Raw genomic sequence first — 19,719 nt, 5'->3', positions numbered from 1 at the left:
CCTCAACCTCCTCCACTCCAGTGAAAAACTCCCAGTCTTTCCCGTCTCTTTTTTATATCTTTAACCGTCTATTCCCGGCAACATCCTGGTTAATATTTTCTGAACTCTCTCCAGGTTAATAATATCCTTCCTAGAACAGGGTAACCCCAAAAAGATGCTCATAAAAACATCCAACAAAATTTTGATACTATTATCGATACTGAGAAAAAGAATGCATTCTGTCATGTGTGAAAAAGCAGTGGGGTATGTGAGTGAGTGGGCCAATCACCTCCCTTTCCAACTCACTCAATTGGAGGTCTGTGACCAGTGGAGTGCCACAAGGATCGGTGTTAGGTCCTCTACTTTTTGTCATTTACATAAATGATTTGGATGCGAGCATAAGAGGTACAGTTAGTAAGTTTGCAGATGACACCAAAATTGGAGGTGTAGTGGACAGCGAAGGGCGTTACTTCAGATTACAACAGGATCTGGACAAGATGGGCCAATGGGCTGAGAAGTGGCAGATGGAGTTTAATTCAGAGAAATGCAAGGTGCTGCATTTTGGGAAAGCAAATCTTAGCAGGACTTATACACTTAATGGTAAGATCCTAGAGAGTGTTGCTGAACAAAAAGACCTTGGAGTGCAGGTTCATAGCTCCTTGAAAGTGGAGTCGCAGGTATATAGGATAGTGAAGGAGGTATGCTTTCCTTTATTGGTCAGAGTACTGAGTACAGGGGTTGGGAGGTCATGTTGTGGCTGTACAGGACATTGGTTAGGCCACTGTTGGAATATTGCGTGCAATTCTGGTCTCCTTCCTATCGGAAAGATGTTGTGAAACTTGAAAGGGTTCAGAAAAGATTTACAAGGATGTTGCCAGGGTTGGAGGATCTGAGCTAGAGGGAGAGGCTGAACAGGCTGAGGCTGTTTTCCCTGGAGCGTCAGAGGCTGAGGGGTGACCTTATAGAGGTTTACAAAATTATGAGGGGCATGGATAGGATAAATAGACAAAGTCTTTTCCCTGGGGTCAGGGAGTCCAGAACTAGAGGGCATAGGTTTAGGGTGAGAGGGGAAAGATATAAAAGAGACCTAAGGGGCAACTTTTTCACGCAGAGGGTGGTATGTGTATGGAATGAGCTGCCAGAGGAAGTGGTGGAGGCTGGTACAATTGCAACATTTAAGAGGCATTTGGATGGGTATATGAATAGGAAGGGTTGGAGGGAAATGGGCCGGGTGCTGGCTGGTGGGACTAGATTGGGTTGGGATATCTGGTCGGCATGGACAGGTTGGACCGAAGGGTCTGTTTCCATGCTGTACATCTCTATGACTCTATAACAAACCAAGAGCACTTCAAAGGTGTAATGGGTTCTTACAACGTCTTGAATTGTCATTCATTATCGCGTGGTTGGAGTTTCTGCTTGTTGAAATCCATTAGCATTTTAGGTTAGATTACTTACAGTGTGGAAACAGGCCCTTCAGCCCAACAAGTCCACACCGACCCTACAAACAGCAACCCACCCAGACCCATTCCCCTACATTTATCCCTTCACCTAACACTATGGGCAATTTAGCATGGCCAATTCACCTCACCTGCACACCTTTGGACTGTGGGAGGAAACCGGAGCACCCAGAGGAAACCCACGAAGACATGGGGAGAATGTGCAAATTCCACACAGACAGTTGCCCGAGTCAGGAATTGAACCTGGGTCTCTGGCGCTGTGAGGAAGCAGTGCTAACCGCTGAGCCACCGTGCCCCCTACTATTTTAAACTCAGTGAAGCATTGATAATAGTCACAGCTGCCCAAACGTTAGACCACTCTCTGGGAATTAAAGAACAAAAGGTTCTTGGTTTCAATTTCAAAACAGTGTGCCTGACTATCATTGTAGGACAATGGTTAGATATCTTTTAAGTATCACAACAATCCTTTTTTTTTGTATTTTCATTTAAATCACTGTAGAAAAGATGACAGTAGGGGCTGAGAAGACATTTTGATACATTTTTCATGGCATTATGGTGCCTTTTTTCTATTGGAAAAGTACTGTAATGTGTGTGAACAAGCATACAAAACTGGTCATTGTGAGAGTCAATGTATTATGAAAGGACAGATCCCTGTGATGAAATATTCTATTTGAACACATCTACATTACAGTACAGCACCTAACAGTGACAGTTAAGTGAAGACACTTTGCACTTATGTTTCAGAATGTTCCAGACTCCTCTGTAATAGCTCCAGTTTCTTTGGGAAATCTCAATGTTGGCGTGCTTTTAAAAGCATCCAAAACACTGGGTAACCCGGAGAGAATGGAATGCAGGAGGAAATGTAATTTTCAATGGGAAACGTAACCCCAGTGAGGCAGGTACACCTTTCACACACGAGGCTTTCCCAACCCACAAAAAGGCCAGTGGAAAATAGCCTGGGTCCAGAAAGAGGATGAACATTGAGTTTCCTCCCAAAAAAATACGAGGCCTGAACAAAATCATTAATTATTCAAGGGTTATTTTTGAATGTTAAGATAAAACCCTTTACTGTAAACTAGCTTCTTAAACCCTTCTTCCTTGTTTGTTCCATCATCACCCCAACAGTAAGTGTGAGGAACTTAAGTGAAGTATTATCTTCAATGTCTTTTTACTCTTCACATTCCTTGAATGTATAGTTACCTCCCAAATCTATGTTCACCTTTCAGTAGCAGAGTAATCTTATTGGGCCAAATTGGCTACTCCTGTTCCTATGTTTCTATGGAATTGCATGTTACAATCCCTTCAGACAATGTTTGCCTCTGCCCCTGTCCCTGTACTGAGTTGTTATTTACAGCCAAGTTGCTTGTTTCCTGCTTAGCTTCTGAGGTCATGGCTCATAAAGATGCTGTACAAAAGCCTAGCCAGGCAGGACGTCTTCATTTTGCCTTAAAGAACCGGATTTGGACCCAATCCTTAGCTCCTTGGTTTTATAGGAGACAGAAGTATAGTGTAATGATTAATGTTTTTCATGGTAATATCAATATGCAGTGTAATTGCTCAAAGCACCAGGATGGTGCCTCACCAAGCCCCATAGCAAGAGCCTCCTGGGTTCCCACAAACTATATGGCATTGTCTTCAATGAGAGCAAAGGGCAGAAGGCTAGAAAAGTCTCACTGAGTGGCCTGTCTTGATGGACATTATCCCTCAGATAGATGAATATGTAAATGCAATGCTGGAAAGGAATTTGTAGTAAAGTGGGAGAGATGAAATGACAGATTTGGAAATGTGACAGTGCTAAAATTGATTTATGGGTTTTTGAAGTTTGTTGAGAAAGTGAGGACTGCAGATGCTGGAGATCAGAGCTGAAAATGTGTTGCTGGAAAAGCGCAGCAGGTCAGGCAGCATCCAAGGAACAGGAGAATTGACGTTTCGGGCATCAGCCCTTCTTCAGGAGTTTGTTGTGTTACATGAATGTTGCAGCCTTAGTGTAGGTGAGGAACGTGGAGACAGAGAGTGGTATGGAGGATTAGATGCTGAAAAGTTGCTTTAAGAGGCTGAACACCATGGTTTGGTGGGCAAGAAAAGTTAGGGAGCAATTTGCAGCAGATTGTCATACTTATCACTCTGGAACTTCTTAAAGTACTTATCTGCCATCCTAGGGAGTAAATTAATTTTTGCCACATCTCACCAGGTGACAAGGTTAATCATTCCCAAGGGCTTCTCATGACCTGCAGTCTCCTGCATTCAACACCATCCAGGTGGTTTGGTAATCTGAATAAAGGGCACTGCACATACTCTTCCTCTAGCAAGATGGCAGCAGCAGAGATAGCAGGGCTTGGCACCTGACCACAACACTTGCCCTTTTCTGGGCTCATACTGTGGGTCCACGCACATCCACACAGTTGTATCATTCTTTTTCCAGCTCGATAGCTCAGTTATGCTTTACGTTTTGTTTTGGTTGCTCTCGGGCCTCCTCCTGCATCCCATAAGTTCATAACTTCTTAAATCCTTAAGGTATAGGAGCAGAATTAGGCCATTTGGTCCATTGAGTCTGCTTTGGCGTTCAATCATGACGGATGTGCTCCTCGGCCCCATTCTCCTGCCTTCTCTCAATATCCCTTCAGCCCACTACCAGTTAAAAATCGGCCTAACTCTTCCTTAAATTTACTGACTCTTCCAGCATCCACTGCACTTTGGGGCAGCAAATTCCACAGGTTCACAACCTTTTGGGAGAAGTTGTTTCTCCTCAACTCTGTTTTAAACTTGCTATCCCTTATCCTAAAGCATGACCTAGAATGCACCACAAGAGGAAGCATTCGCTCCACGTCTATTTTATCCACACTTTTTATCATCTTGAGTATCTCAATTTGACCTCCCCTCATTCTTCTAAATTCCAGAGCACATAGGCCTAAACTGTCAATCTCTCTTCATATGACAAACCCCTTATCTCTGGAATCAATCTAGTGAACCTCCTCTGAACTGCCTCTAACGCCACTACATCTTTCCTCAAATAAGGGGACCGAACCACACAATACTCCAGGTGTGGCCTCACAAGTGCAAATCCTGCTCCATCTCAGGTGGTGGCATCAGAAGACAAGCCAGGACACAGTCGATCCACTTGAAGCCAGGTCCCATCAGTCGATGTCCAGCATTGGAGGAGGTATAGGACCTGTGCAGCATGACCAAATCCAGCTTGGAGGCAGCAGACATGGAAGCAACAATGCCAGTGGTGGCAGGAAAGGGACACATTGCCAGGACCCCGGGGACGATGTTAGATGGCAACGACTGAAGGAGTAGAGAGGGTAAAGTCTACAGAGAGGGAAATATGAACTTTTGAAGCTGTTTCAGTTTCAGTTATAGCAATTTAATATTAATTTATTCAGTATTTTACCATTTATACAATTTATTCAGTAATTTATTCTGTAATCTGAGACGGCACCTGAACATTACAGCGTTATATACCTTTCACTTCACCTAGGCACAACTAACAATATTAAACAAAGCTAAATCTAAATCTAGTTTGGTTGCATGCCCAGTGATCCTTTGCACACAATTTGTGTTTACACATGTTGGTCAGGTTCAACAGAAATATTGTGATAATGTGAAGAAAATACTGCGAGCGATAAACGGAAAAGCCAGGCAGTATTCCTGCCTTACCTTGTGTCATCCCATAAAGTTGCAGTGTTTTGCAGACTGGAAAGCATTTAAAGGTTATACAGAAGTTTCTTGCCAATTCACCTGTTCAAACTGATTCATGATCAAGCCAAGAAACATGCACATGAGCAGACCATCTGGCAAGTCTCCTGAAAGAAAAGCTGCCCAATATTTTCCATGAGGTGTCTGACTAGCCTAGCTAATAAATATCAATTATCATAAACATGTTGCATCATTATTTTTTATTTCCAAAATGCCCTTTCTTTTACATTATGCTTATGAGAAAGGCAGCAGCAATGTTGAGAGCTGACTGAGTAATCATCCAAGCTCCACATTTATAAGGTTTAATATTCATGAAATGTTGATAGCTATTATTATTGATATAGTCAGCCAAGTTATTGCAAATGGAAATGAAAATTATCTTACATGCAAATTAGTTTCAGTTATTTGTTTAATCTGATGATGTAATTAACTTTTAGTTTAAAAAACGTGAATGTGAAGTAAATGTTTACAAACACTTACAATTAGCATACTGTTGCTCTTCTTTGGAGTTGATATTTAAAGGTAGCTCCTACAAATTGGCAAAAAACAGCAAGAGATCCATAGTAGCACTAATAATCAATTTTATACCATTGAGTGCTCTCTTGAAACGTGGTTTTCTATCATGAACAGTAAATGCACATCAAACTTTTGAAACATCAGTGCAGTTTAATCCTTCTCTTAATACAGCAACATATGACTAATCTCAGATATGCTATCATAATTCAAACATTTAGCTGAAGAGATGATCAAATTGTATTTCTTATAGAATTTAGGTAAGTCCTCATCAGCATCAACTCAAAGTGGTAAAAGCTCAGTTGGCTCCACTGATGTCACAGATGTGCTTAGAATCAAATTGTACAAGCTGAGTACTAAATACCTGAGACTGTTTAGGACTGCATTTGAAATGTATCCTGGAGTTCTTTGCAGTAACCCCATGAGTATATAGTCAACACCTAAAAATGTAGCTTTATTCAGTGACTATATTTAGACCTGTATTATTTATCAAGGGAATGACTTTGAATGACAACACAGCAACACTGATTCAGTTGCTATAATTATTTTTTCCTATTTTCAAATAGACTCTTTTTACATGTCATTATGGAACAAGTAATATGATCAAGTTGTGAATGGAGGTTACATTTGAATAATTGTATCCATATAAAAAGAAAATTCTGTATTTTTTAATGTATTTCTATTCTGTAAAATACTTCTAAAAAAGTATGTTTAGAATTAGACCATTATGGCAGGATCCTGAAAAGATGTTTATCCTCTCACCATATTTTTACCTATGAGACTTCTTGTAAATTAATTGAAGACAATTTTTAATGTCATTTTTGAAGAATGTCTGAAGTGAAATGTTGCCTTGGTCACTGAATTTTAGTCAGGCCAGGCATCAGCTGTTTAAAAATCCTTCAGGAAATTACTCTGTTTTATGGATGAAAATTGGATTCTTAAGTCTTGCCAGACACAGTGTGAATTATACAGAACTATTAGTGTTTATTTGAAAGATCTGGCAGGATAATATTTTTGACACCTGCAGAAGTTTACAAAAAGTAAACGAAAGCTAATACAAATGGGGAAACCTTTTGGAACTCAGTGTTGATGGGGTAAATTCCAATCTGTTCATTAGGCAAAGCAATCGACAAAATTCCTGACAAGAAATATTTTACTCCGTAACTGACAATCCGTTCTGGTGCAGCATTCCTTCAAGTGCTATTGATAAAATAGGGAGAAATCTAATAAAATGCTATCACAAATTCAGAAGCTAGTCAGCAAATTGAAGATCAGGTTCTGGGTCAGCAAAATATCCAATGGGAATTATAGCAACAGCTCGCCGTCCTTCAGTGATAACACAAATTCTTTGCAAAATGCAGTCATGAAATCACAAAAACTGAGCTTCACAGTTTCCACAACTTTGCACACTTTCTCCTGAGAGATACAATTAGTTACTAAGTGAGGGGAGGGGTAAGGTAGTGAGGAGGGAAATCAGGCTACACATTTACAACTACACGGATTCAGTCATAATCAATAGCTATGTCAAACACAGACCAGCATGCATATGTCCCATGCAAATTTCTTCATTTAAAATGCCAGGTACACAGCCAGACACATTCACAGTATTCCATCTAATCTACAATGTACCGTCTTGAATGCTCTCAAGAACGCAGAACAGTTCTATCATAGTTACTGCTTGTTTCCCACAGGGGCAATTGTAGCATTTTAACCAGTGTTTGTACCTATCTATAAGTGACCTGAAATGTTTTTTTAATGAATTTGATAGATTGCGTTAAATGGTCAATACCTCATGATATCAAACTAAATATTTACTAAATCACTTAGTTCTCATAAGGGTATTTCTTTCTGAGAGATTGTAAGGAACTGGTCAAATATACTTTAAAATGTTCTTTCCCTACAAAAATCATAGTTGTATGAATTCAGAATCAAACTCATGACACTATAACAACACAGCAAAATTGCCCTCCAGTAATGAATGCCTCTGAAAAACCACTTTAAAAAGGAGATTTGGCTGAATAGTAACATATGAAGATAATGGGCAAGGAGTGACTAACTGGCACACCAGCAACAATAACTTGCATTTGTGTAACGGCTGTAATGCCGCAAAATGTCCCAATTCATTTTCACAAGTGGTGTCACTAAAAATATGTATCTTAACTGCTTAATGAGAGATGGCCAATAACTCAGCCAGAGAAGCATCTGAAATGAGAGAGCGGGAGACAGATGGAGGAATGGAATCCCTAGATTAGAGACAAGCATGGCCTCCTTTGGATGTGAGTAAAATTGGTATGTTCAATATACCAGAGTAGAAGCAGTACTAAATATGTAGAAGGCTTGCAGGCCTATAAGAGGTTACAGAGTTATGAAGGAGCTCGGCCATAGCCGAATTTTAAAAGAAGGATGTAAAACTGAGCTGTTGCTGGAATGGGAATCAGTCTAACTCACAATGCATGGGGCTGATGGCCTTACTGCAATTTAAGGTATGAACAATGAAAGTCTGGAAATCAAAAATTTACAAAGGGTAAAAGATGGGAGGCTGGACAGGAAGCCAGTGAATTCTAAAAGTTGCATAAGCCTCAATTCATCAGCAAAGACAGGGTCAAAGTTAGATGGAAGTCAAAGTGTGGAATTGGATATAGGTGGCCTTAATGACAGCATGGATGTGATTGGAAGCTCAATTCAGGGTCATATGTTGCACCAAGGTGTTGGATGATCTGACTTGACTTCAGACATTTGCCAGGGAGAGGGATGGAAGCTGTGCTCTGGGAATGGAAATTGTGGCAGAGAACAAATTCAAATGTTCTGTCTTCTTGATATATTATTGGAAAAACTTTCCAATCAGCTAATATCGGTTTTCAGACAGATGGCACGACAAATCAGAGATGCTGGAACAGTCAAGAAAGATGGAAAAAAGGGAATGGTGAATGCTGTCAATGTACATATGGAACCTTGAACTGTACTTTCAGAAGATATATCCAAGAGGCACCAACATGATGAGAAATAGGAGAGGGCAAAGGATAGGTTTTGGGGACTATCAGCAAAAAATAGTGCAGAAGCAGGAAGAGAATCCATTGAGGTAGAGAGATAAAATAAATGAAATGAAATGAAAACAGTATCCTAGCTGGACAATCGGAGAGAGAAATTGGAGGAAATTGGTGTGATCAACTGTGTCATGTAGTGTAGACAAGCCAATAAAGATGAAGAGTGATAGTTTATCCTTGCAACCGTTACATTAGATGTCATTTTCAACTTTGACGAGAGCCATTTGAGTTCTGTGATAGGAGTGGAAACCTAATTGGAGAGAATCAAACATGTCTTCCAGGGAAGATGGGCACAGATTTATGACACAATAATGCATTGAGGATCTTTGGGAGGAAATGGAAATTGGAGATGGTCAGTAGTTGTAAGGACAGAAGGCTCAGGGTAGCATCTCTTGAGGAGTGTTGATGGCAGATTTGAATGAAAATGTGACAGTTAACAACAGCTAACATGGGGACCAGCAACGAAAAGTGGGTTATCATCAGTTTACTGGGAATAGGGTGAGAGAAGGTAAATGTTATGAACAAAATGAACATCAAGAGAGAGCATAAAGGTCATAAAATAGAATCTAGAAAAAGGATTGAGTTCAAGGCTTGGACAGTGAGGAACATTCAGGAAAGTTTGCTTCAATTGGCTAAGGAAAAGGAGAGAAATGACCAAGGCAGTGAAATAGATTGTCTCAATCTTTGTGACAAAGAAGTCTGAGTTCAACGAACTTGTTATTGAAGGTGAGAATGGAAGAGATAAGTTGAAGAAACAAGATTACGGTGGAAAAGGGAAGCTAGTGTTAGGTTAGCATTCAAGGATGATATTGAATAGTGAGCACTTTTGACTTGGTAGAACAGGTTCTATTGTGTTTAATGAAGTCCAACTAGATTGAGAGGTGATTGCTTAAGTCAATTGTATACTGTAGATGTTCACATCTTGTTTTTTTGGAATTGAGGAGCATGTGGGGAGAAGGACAAGAGAGTTATAATGGTTATTAATGAGGAAAAGGTCATGAAGGTGGTGAAGAGACTGCAGTTGAGCAGATCAGCAGCTGCAGAAATGGAGAACTGAAAGCAAGATAGCTGAGAACTTGAAAGTAGAGTGGTACTTAACTTGAGGGGGAATTTTATGTAGGAGGGTCACAGATAGAAGTATGGCTGGGGAGAAGGAGCAGCAGGGTGCAGAACAATACAAGTCAGTGATCAGAGATGGCCTTATTTTGGGACAAACACGACACAAATCGTGAGACCGTGTGAGATGGCAAGGTCAAGGGGACAGTCATCAATATGGGGAGAGCAGTTTACGTAGTAGGAGACACTTAGAGACAAAAGGAGGGTCTTAAACCTACAGCAAAGAGAGCATTAAGTTGAATCATAGAATCATGAAGAATTGAAAAAGTCAAAGGAGGCCATTTGGCCCATTGTACCCATGGAGTTCAAAACAATGATAGCCAGCTATTTTCCAGCTTCCTGTATTTGGTTTGTAGCAGGTCATGAATTTTTAAGTAGACACCTAAGCATACTTTAAATTTGATGAGCGATTCTGCCTTTACTATCCCTTCAGGTGGTAAGGTCTAGGTTGGGAGAACCCCCGGGTGAAAACTTGGTTCCTCAATTTTTTTCTAATCCTTCTAACAATTTTTGTAAATTTACTGCCCTTGGTTTTTGACCCCTCTGTCAAAGTGAATGGATCTTATTCTATCTAGAAATCTCTTAATTTTATGTCAAAACTATATCACTCTTCAGTCTCTTGTGCCAAGGAATACAACCTCAGACTATCCAAGATTTCCTCACACTAATGGCAACATTGTCATTAATCTTCTTCCACCCTCTTTAAGCACTCACATCTTTTCTGGAACACAGTATCCAGAACTTTATGTATTGGACTAATATTGTGTATGGTCCTGGCGTAACCACCCTGCTCCTATATTTTCATGTTTCAAAGCATAAAGTGTGTCATAAGCTTTCACAACCAGTTTACCGATCTGTCCGGCTATCTTTAAGAATCTATGGAGATGCATTCTGAGAACCCTCCTTTCCTGAAAACTACTCAGTATCTTGCACTTATTATGTATTCTCTTGCCTTATTGCAACTCCCAAGATATACTTACGTGGATTGAATTCAATTTTCCAACTTTCTGTCCAACTAACCAAGCAACTACATCTTCCTGCATAATTTCCTTGTCACTATCAACCACACACACACTTTTTATATCATCTGAAGCTTCTTTATCAAACCCCTGTGTTCAGTATAACTCATTAACGTGAATTTCAAACAGCCCTGGGGAAATTGGGACGAAGGTTCTTAAGGAGGGAATGCTTTTCAGTTGTTCCTTTGAGGATTACAAGAGATGACAGAGAGAAACTGGAGAATCATTTAAAAGTGAGGCAGGCCTGGGATAATGGCAGGAGAGAAGGGGAGGTGAGAACAGAAAGTGAAAGGAGACAATGTCATATAGGGAACGAACACAGAGAACTCTATAGAAGAATTCTAGACTCAACATTAACTGTGTCTCTCTCTCCACAGATAAAGCCAGACTTGTTGAGTTTCTCCAGTATTCTCTGCTTGCTTTAGGTTTCCAGCACCTGCAGCATTTTTCTTTTATTTAACATGATAGAAGTACAGGAAGGAATAAACAGAAAATTACAACAGAAAAGAGAAAAGGAAAACTAGAAATGATGGACTTAGATCTGAAATGGCAACCAAAATACACGTCATGGTGACACAGGGAAATTAAGCCAATGGGCACGATGATGATAAATTACTTCTGAAATAAAGGTGTTCCTTCTCACTCTCACTGTTTTCATCATCTACAAACTTCTTTATCACACCCTTTAAATCATTAGTTTGAATTACACAACACACCAGTAAATAGTGAATTAAGAAAGAAGTGCTGCCTACTCCTTCTGTCTGAACACCTCACCACATTTACCCCCTCTCCACCAGCACCTATAGCTGTGTCACCCACCGTCAACTCAGTCAATCCCTCCCTTTCTCTCACTCCAGGAGAACGCAGCCCACAATAGGACAGAAAGGACCTGGACAAGTGGTAAGGTGTCCAATATCAGATTCCTCTGCTCCTATGAGGAGAGAATCCTGTCCCTTGCAGGAGAAGATTGAGAGTACTCCTCAAGGGATGTCAAGAAATCATGTCCAGCCAAATGAGTAAGTACCACTATTCATTCCACTGTATCTCTCACATCAACCCCACTGTTAATGTTATTTCTTTTTATCATTCCTGGGACATGAGCATCACAGGTTGGCCAGCATTTATTGCCCATCTTTATTTGCCCTTGAGAAGGTGATGGTGAGCTGCCTTCTTGAACTGTTGCAATCCACCTGCTGTAAATTGACCCACAATGCCATTAAGGAGGGAATTTCAAGGTTTTGACTCAGCAACAGTGAATGAACAGTGATATATTTCAAAGTCAGGAGGATGAGTGGCTTGGAGGGGAACTTGCATGTTGTGTTCCCATGTGTTTGCTGCCCTTGTCCTTCTAGATGGAAGTGGTCATGGGTGTGGAAAGTGCTGACAAAGGATTTTTGGTGAATTTTTGCTGTGCATCTTGTAGATATTATTGAGCGTTGATGGTAGAGGAAGTGGAGCATTATGGATGTGGTGCCAATCAAGTGAGCTGCAAGTAATCAAGTAACCTGTATGGTGTTAAGTTACTTGTCTGTGTTGGTGCTGCACACTTCCAGGCATGTGGGGCATATTCCATCTCATTCCTGCCTTGTGCCTTGTAGGTAGTGGACAGGCTTTGGGGAATCAAGAGGTGAGTTACTCACCACAATATTCCAAGCCTCTAACCTGCTCTTGTAACCACTGTGTTTATGTGGTGAGTCCATTTGAGCTTCTGGTTAATGATATCCCCCAGGAATTTGGAGTGGAGGCTTTAGTGATGGTAATACTATTGAATGTCAAGGAGCAGTGGTGAGACTGTCTCTAATTGGGGATGGTCATTACCTGGCATCTGTGTGGCACGAATGTTACTTACCACGTTAGCCCATGCCTGGTTATTGTCCAGATTTCGTTGCATTTGAATATGGACTGCTTCAGTATCTGAGGAGTCACAATGGTGCTGAATATTGTCCAATTATTGGTGAACATCCCCACTTCTGACACTATGATGGAGGGAAGGTCATTGATGAAGCAGCTAAGGCTGTGGAAACTACCCTGATGAACTCCTGCAGAGATGTCCTGGAACTGAGATGAATGATATCCAACAACTATGACCATCTTCCTATATGCCAGGTATAAATCCAATCAATAAAGAGTTTGTTCCCAATACCCATTGATTCCAGTTTTGCTAGGGATCGTTGATGCCACACTCGATCAATTGCTATCTTGATGTCAAGGCCTGTCACTCTCACCTCACCTCTGGAATTCAGTTCTTTTGTCCAAGTTTAAACCAAGACTGTAATGAGGTCCCAAACTGGACGTCATTGAGCAGGTTATTACTGGGCAGGTGCTGCTTGATAGCACTGTTGATGTCACCTTCCATCACTTTACTGATGGTTGAGAGTAAACTGATGGGCTGGTAATTGGCTGGGTTGGATTTGTCTTGCTTTTTGTGTACAGGACATACCTGGGTAATTTTCAACATTGCCAATTAGATGCTAGTGTTGTAACCACACTGGAACAGCTTGGCTAGGGAAAACGGTATGTTTTGGAGCATAAGCTTTCTGCATTATTGCTGGAATATTATCAGGGCTCATAGACTTTGCGATATGCTGTTCCTCCAACCCGTATCTTGATATTCATGTGGGGTGAATTGAATTAGCTGTAGATTGGTATATGTGATGCTGGGGACCACTGGAGGAGGTCAAGATAGATCACTAGCAGAAAATTACTACGAATGCTTCTGCCTTATTTTTTCCAGTTATTCATTCCACACCGTTTCTGACTACTGACTTCTTTTTGTGATGCCTTCTCTTTCTATTGTCTTGCAGATACCAGCAGGATTACCACCATCTCCATGAAGAAATGCCTGGCACTGCCAGAAGCTACCTCCTTCTCCTCAGAGGCTGAGACTATCAAGACGACAGAGGAAGCACCAACAAGGCTTGCTCCTGCACCCCCATCAACTCAGCTCCCAACACCTTGATGGCAGAACATTAGGGAGAACAAGCTGCTCTCAACAACAGCTCCACATTTGGCTGGAGATGAAGTGTCCCAAGCCTGCTGGCACACGGAGCACTGCCAGAGACCAGGCCCCTAATCAGGCCCAGGCTGGAGAAAGCCCTGTGCTGTTGGCAGTCAGAGATTCATCCACACACACATGGAGGAACAGGATCAGCGGATAGGGATGGTGGAGGGAATGGCCCTCATTGCCCAGTGGCTGTAGGAATGCAGTAACTATAGAAGCAAGTGTCTGACTGCCTCCATGGACAGATTGGCATGGAGAGCCAGGTCCCACAGATTCAGGGTGTGGTGGAGGGGTGCACAAACCTACACTCTATCGCTCAAGCCATTGGTCCTTGGGATCAAACATATGGGGACAGGGGGATTGGGGATCCTGACACACATTCCAGGTGTCCCTGCCTCACAAGGAGACAGGGTAATGCCAGGGGACACCCAGCCTGAGGAGGAACCATACACAGAAGCCTCCTTTCATTCCACACCAGAGCTGGCTGGGCCCTCTACCTCCAACCGCCTGTATCCCCTGCCAATCCTTGGAAGTTCAAGCCAAGGTGGGTCTACTTGCCCCTTGGAAGACCACCATGTCTGGGCTATCCAGATGCCACTCTGGTCACCCAACCAAACTGCTCCTGCTTTCTCAGCTGTGGAACGAGTGACTACACTGAGTAGCAAACATAGGGAACCAAAGCATTAGGATGGCTGGGGTAGGGGGGACCCTGCTGGTTTGTGTCTTGTACAGTGCATGGGTCTGTGTGTAATACACTTTCTCTTTAAAGGTCCTCCATTCAGCCACCTCCCTCACAAGTCCAGTCACTTACCCTGCCCAGTTCAGGTTCCCTTGAACTTCCCCAGTTCAAACCTCCCCACTACTGGAATCATCAATATCTATCCTGTCACGTCCCCTCAGAATGTTTCAATAAGCTCACCCCTCATTCTTCTAAATAAAGGCCTAACCTGTTTAGCCATTCTTGGTGAGTCAACGCCTTCAACCCAGATGTCAACCTAGTCAAACCATTTTGAACAGCCTACAATGCCAGTATATCCTTTATGGAATACAGGGATCAAAGCCTAACACAGTACTGTATTTGTGACCTCACCAATTCCAGCTATAACAAGACTTCCCTATTTTTAAGTTCCAAATCCCTTGCAATAAGAGCCAAAATTTCATTTACCATCTTAATTACTGGCTGTAATTATATTTTATGTTTCATGCACAGGAGTGCACACATCCTCTGTGCTGCACTTTTATGAACTACCTCACCAGTTAAATAATAGTCTTATTGGTTCTTCCTATCAATGAGCATGACCTCACATTTTCTTAAATTAAATTCCATCTGTCCAGATTTTGCCCATTCACTCAAGCAAGCCTTCTCTCCTAGCAGGTAGACATGTCTCAAAGTTGTAGGAGAATAGTCCTCACCAATATCTAAGGAGGCTTCAGTCATGGGTGTTGGCACAGCAGGTCAAACTCAGTCTCTAATACCAGTCCAGAGGATTGGCCACAGAATCACTCTGGTAAACCTTCTCTGGATCTCCTCCATTGCCAGCATGACCTTCCCAGACATGGCATCCAAACTGCTCATAACATTCCAAATGCAGTCTGACCAGAGCATTATACACATTCAACAAAACATCTCTAATTTTGTTTTCCACCTCTCTATAAATTAATACCAATCACTGTAAATGTGCTAGTACAATAAAACGGTATCTTATATTCTTAAATTGTAATGCTGTCATTCCAAATGCTTTTACACATTAATATCTCATTTTTACAAAACATTTAAATTATACTTTATTTTTAGGTTGCATGTGGTCTCATCAGCTGTGGTTAAAGATGTTTCCTCTTCCTCCTGAACCATCTGCCCCACACTCCAATCCACCTGTAGAGTATGCATCACCCACACTTCACTCTCTAAGTCTTCCCAGTGTAAGTATGTAATGAGAAAATGCTTTCTGATTTTGGTCCTAAATAGCCCAGCTCACATTGTAATAGTATATCCCCTTTTTTTTCTTGATTTCTCCACCAAAGGAAGTAGGTTCACCATAGACCCCAACCATTACAAATTACTTACCAATTTTAAACACTTCAATCAGATCATCCTCTGGTACTCAAGGAAATAGTTTATGCAACATGGCCTGACATTTTATCTCAATAAGCCCCAGTTTTATTCTGATTCTGCATGCACCCTTCTAAGGCCAATATATCCTTCATGAGATGCAGGGAATCCAGCAGTCCAGAAAATGGCTGCAAAGTCGGTCAGTTTGTTTATGGGACAAGCTTGTTCTATCAGCTCACCTTTGACCCCACTGCTAAATTTTTAGGGTCCATTTAAAATATATTCCCAGCAGGTACCATACGGTGGTGGTGGTGATGGTGGTGGTGGTTGAAGTGGGGGGCAGGGGTGGTGCGGTGGAAATATGAGTTATAAGAACAGTATAATGGAGGCTTTTTGAAGGATTGTTGTACAAATGTTCTTGTTGAGTATCAGGCACGGTCAGGATTCTTCAGAGGATCTCTGGCCATCAACTGCTGATACATTTTTAAAGAACAACTTTCTAATGGAGACAGGAGACACTGGGTGTCCTGATTGACTCCATGGTCCTGACAATTAGCCCCACTCCCCTCATTCAAACCAAACACTAAGTTTACCTTCAGCCATCTGTTGATGATCCAGAATTTGTTTTTCTCATGACTGTGGAGGTACAATAGGAACTAGTTACTCACCTTAACATTGGATAAGAAGTCCAAGAGTGAATTTTGGGAATGACTGAATTTTGGGCACTTACTGCTAATGAAGCATCCAGACGTCACATTAATATGAGAGGCACCCATCACGGCCTAAATGCAGAAGTTCATTTTGAAACAGCCTTTTCCAATCAAGTTCCTGAAAGTGACACTGAAATTCAGTGTGCTGCTTACCCTCAAATCCATCAACAATTCTTTTGCTGATATTATCCACAAATTATCTTGAATCAGATGCCACAACATTTTATTTGCCTATTTTTACAAATCTTATGTGAAAGTGCTCACAGGCATCATGATAGATCTACTCTGCTCAAGTGCTCATTTTTATGGTTTTCTCTGTCTGCTCCTCCTCAATGTCAAAGCTGATCTTTGGTACAAAATGTGTCCTACTGTCACCATGATGGCAAGAAAATAAAATTCCCAATAGGTTCCAAATCCTCAGCCCAATGTTTTAAATGCACTCCCTTTCATAAGAAAAACTGATCTAAGGTGTATATTAAGGACCAAACTCTTTTTGTCCTGAAAAATTCTATGATTATTTTAACATTTAATTATCTACAGTATGAATGAACTACTTCACAATGAAGCTTCATTAACTTAAGTGTGTTGTTGCTTGATTTACCAAAATTGTCTCTAACAAGTTCATGTCACCCTATCTTTACTTTGGTAGCAGAGCTATATTTCACATATTACACAGCTTTTTGCAATTCCTCTGATTGTGCCAAAGATAAAGGCTCACCCAAAATAAATGAATGAATGGTGAGGGCATAGTTCAGGCACATAGAGCCGTAACATTACATGGCATCACTTATTAAAGTGTCCAACTTTATGCAAGTCAGTGTTTTTTTTACAATATATTGCAAATGTAGGCAATATCAATTTACTTGCCTGACTACATGATTTACAGTATGTGAAACTCCTGCAGAATTTTACCACATATATGTTTTATTATACTGTCAGGGTCTGTTTCTTTTCTGCAAAGGCAATATTATACAGCGTCTTATGCACTTCTCATTCAGCTCCAGACTGATCAGGGTTGGTCTGCTTTTACAGCAGAAGCATCTGTTGAAGATGACTCAGGAGTCATGTGTGAAGGGAAGGCGTATGCTACAAGATTGCAGCAGGGGATTCAGAGAGCATCTTTTGTAAGCAAGAGCAGGAGATCTAGATGGTTTGTTGGCTGACTTGGCACACCACAGACCAACTGGAAAGGATATTGGTGAGAAGGGGGAGGATCCAGTTGTTGTGGTCCAATTACACAGCAAAGATTCAGCAAGAGAACCTGCCCAGAGAGGGCCAGGATCTTGGAGCTAAAATGAAGAACAATATCTGAAGAGTATTTATTTCTGGATATTAGCTGAATCATATGCCAATTAGTATAAGGGAAAACCAAGTGGGGCAGGTGAACAGTTGACCAAAAGCCTATTTGTGAACAGGTTTAATTTCATGGGTCATGAGTACTGTAACAGCAAGGAACTGTACTACTGGGACAGCCCTTGCTTGAGCCTGGCTTAGACCAGAATCCTAGATAAATAAGACAGCCACAAGAATGTGTGGTCTTCTATGAGGGAATATTGAATAGACTGGGTCTATATTTGCCCAAAGGTAGATAATGAGAAGTGATCATATTCAAACATGCAAAAATGCAAAATTCTGACAAGGTTTGACAGGGTCAATACAGGAAGGAAACTATCTCCTGGATAGGGGACACAGTCTCAGAATATGAGACCCAGCCATTTTACACTGAGATGAGGAGGAACATCTTCTCTCAGTAATTTGAGCATTGTAGATATCCTGTTTGTCATTTTCAGAAGTTTTCATGATATAGAAAATATTCCTTTAGCTTGGAAAATTGCGTGCTCTTTTGACAAACCATGGAGCTATTGACCAGCTAGCCTAATGTCCAGTATTACAAATTATTAGTCTGTAATTGAAGATGGATGTTGTGAAATTCAGAATCCATAGCAAACCCTAGAGATACTACCCTGGTGAGGTAAACTGGGGGAGGCACTTTGCCTCCGGCTGCTCTGGCATTGCCTGATGATGGGTGAATCTGCTTGTCACTCACCAAAGAATAAGCCAGGGACAGGGAAGAATGTCAATTAGGGCATTGTGCAATGTGTTTAAGTGATGTGCCTCCTATAGCTAAATGGCTGGAGATATGTGGATGCAGTGCATTCCAGGCATGCCTTGGCATCGTGCTCATGTGTCTGAAGGGGAGGTGGAATACCTGGACGACCAATATAAATCCCATTAGCACTGCTGGGTGAGTAATGGAGGAGACATAGAATTTGGTGAAACGATGGGTGCAAGATGTCATACTTTCACTGAACATGACCAACTGTTTGAGGTCATTAGATTTCTTATGGCATTAATGCCAGGGCTTCTGGTTAAGCCTCCCCAAGTTTACCTCCCTGGCCACCTACTCCCACTCTTGGTTGATGGTAATCCTTGAGAACCTTTTGGTATTCCCACAGTTTCATACCATCCTTATTCTATCCATCTCCACCACTAATGCCTCCAACAAAAGTGAATCTGGGGTGATGATGTTCCCATAATATACTAACAACTTAAATGACAACATAGAGAGCCATGTCTTCAGGTTTGGCAACGTATGTGCTAATAACATGTGATACTCCAGTCTGTCCCTCTTAAAGGGAGGCTACAATGAATGATAAAGTCCCTGAAGGCCATTCAGCCCATTGAGCGTACACTTATCCTCTGAAGAGCACCCTAGCCAGACCCTGTCCCTCCATCCTCTCCCTCTATCCATCATAGCTGGTTCTCCTAAGCTGCACAATGTTTGGACTGTGGGATGAAATTGAAGCACCCAGCAGAAACCCACACAGACACAGTGAGAATGTGCAAACTCCAAACAGACTGTCACCCGAGGCTGAAATCGAACCCGAGTCCTGGTGCTATAAGGCAGCACTGTCACTGTGCTACAGAATAAGATTCCTAAAATTGCGAACAAAGAAATTGGGGCATCATCATTTTCTTACATTAGCATACATTGCTCAGCTCTCTATGAGAACTGAGGTCACTATCAGCACAAAACATATTCAACTGAAAGGAGGTGACTGCACCAAATTTGCATGCTGCATGCCTCTACTCAAATTCCAAAAATTAGTTAAATTCTCGCTTGGGATGACTGA

General features: G+C 41.5%; 1 long non-coding RNA gene across 1 annotated transcript in view; it reads left to right on the top strand.

Annotated features, from left to right (window-relative positions):
• The window catches only part of LOC140480452 (uncharacterized), a 30,713-nt gene extending 15,173 nt beyond the window's left edge, over window positions 1–15,540 (top strand). Inside the window, exons 2-3 of the long non-coding RNA XR_011961296.1 lie at window positions 11,682–11,840; window positions 13,629–15,540. This is a non-coding gene — a long non-coding RNA (uncharacterized lncRNA). The remainder of the gene's footprint in view (window positions 1–11,681; window positions 11,841–13,628) is intronic.
• Window positions 15,541–19,719: the final 4,179 nt, after the last annotated feature.

Source organism: Chiloscyllium punctatum, chromosome 8, assembly GCF_047496795.1.
Source record: "Chiloscyllium punctatum isolate Juve2018m chromosome 8, sChiPun1.3, whole genome shotgun sequence".
Lineage (NCBI taxonomy): Eukaryota > Metazoa > Chordata > Chondrichthyes > Orectolobiformes > Hemiscylliidae > Chiloscyllium > Chiloscyllium punctatum.
The sequence above is the reverse complement of the archived record's forward strand: the minus strand, read 5'-3'. Positions and strand labels throughout refer to the sequence as shown.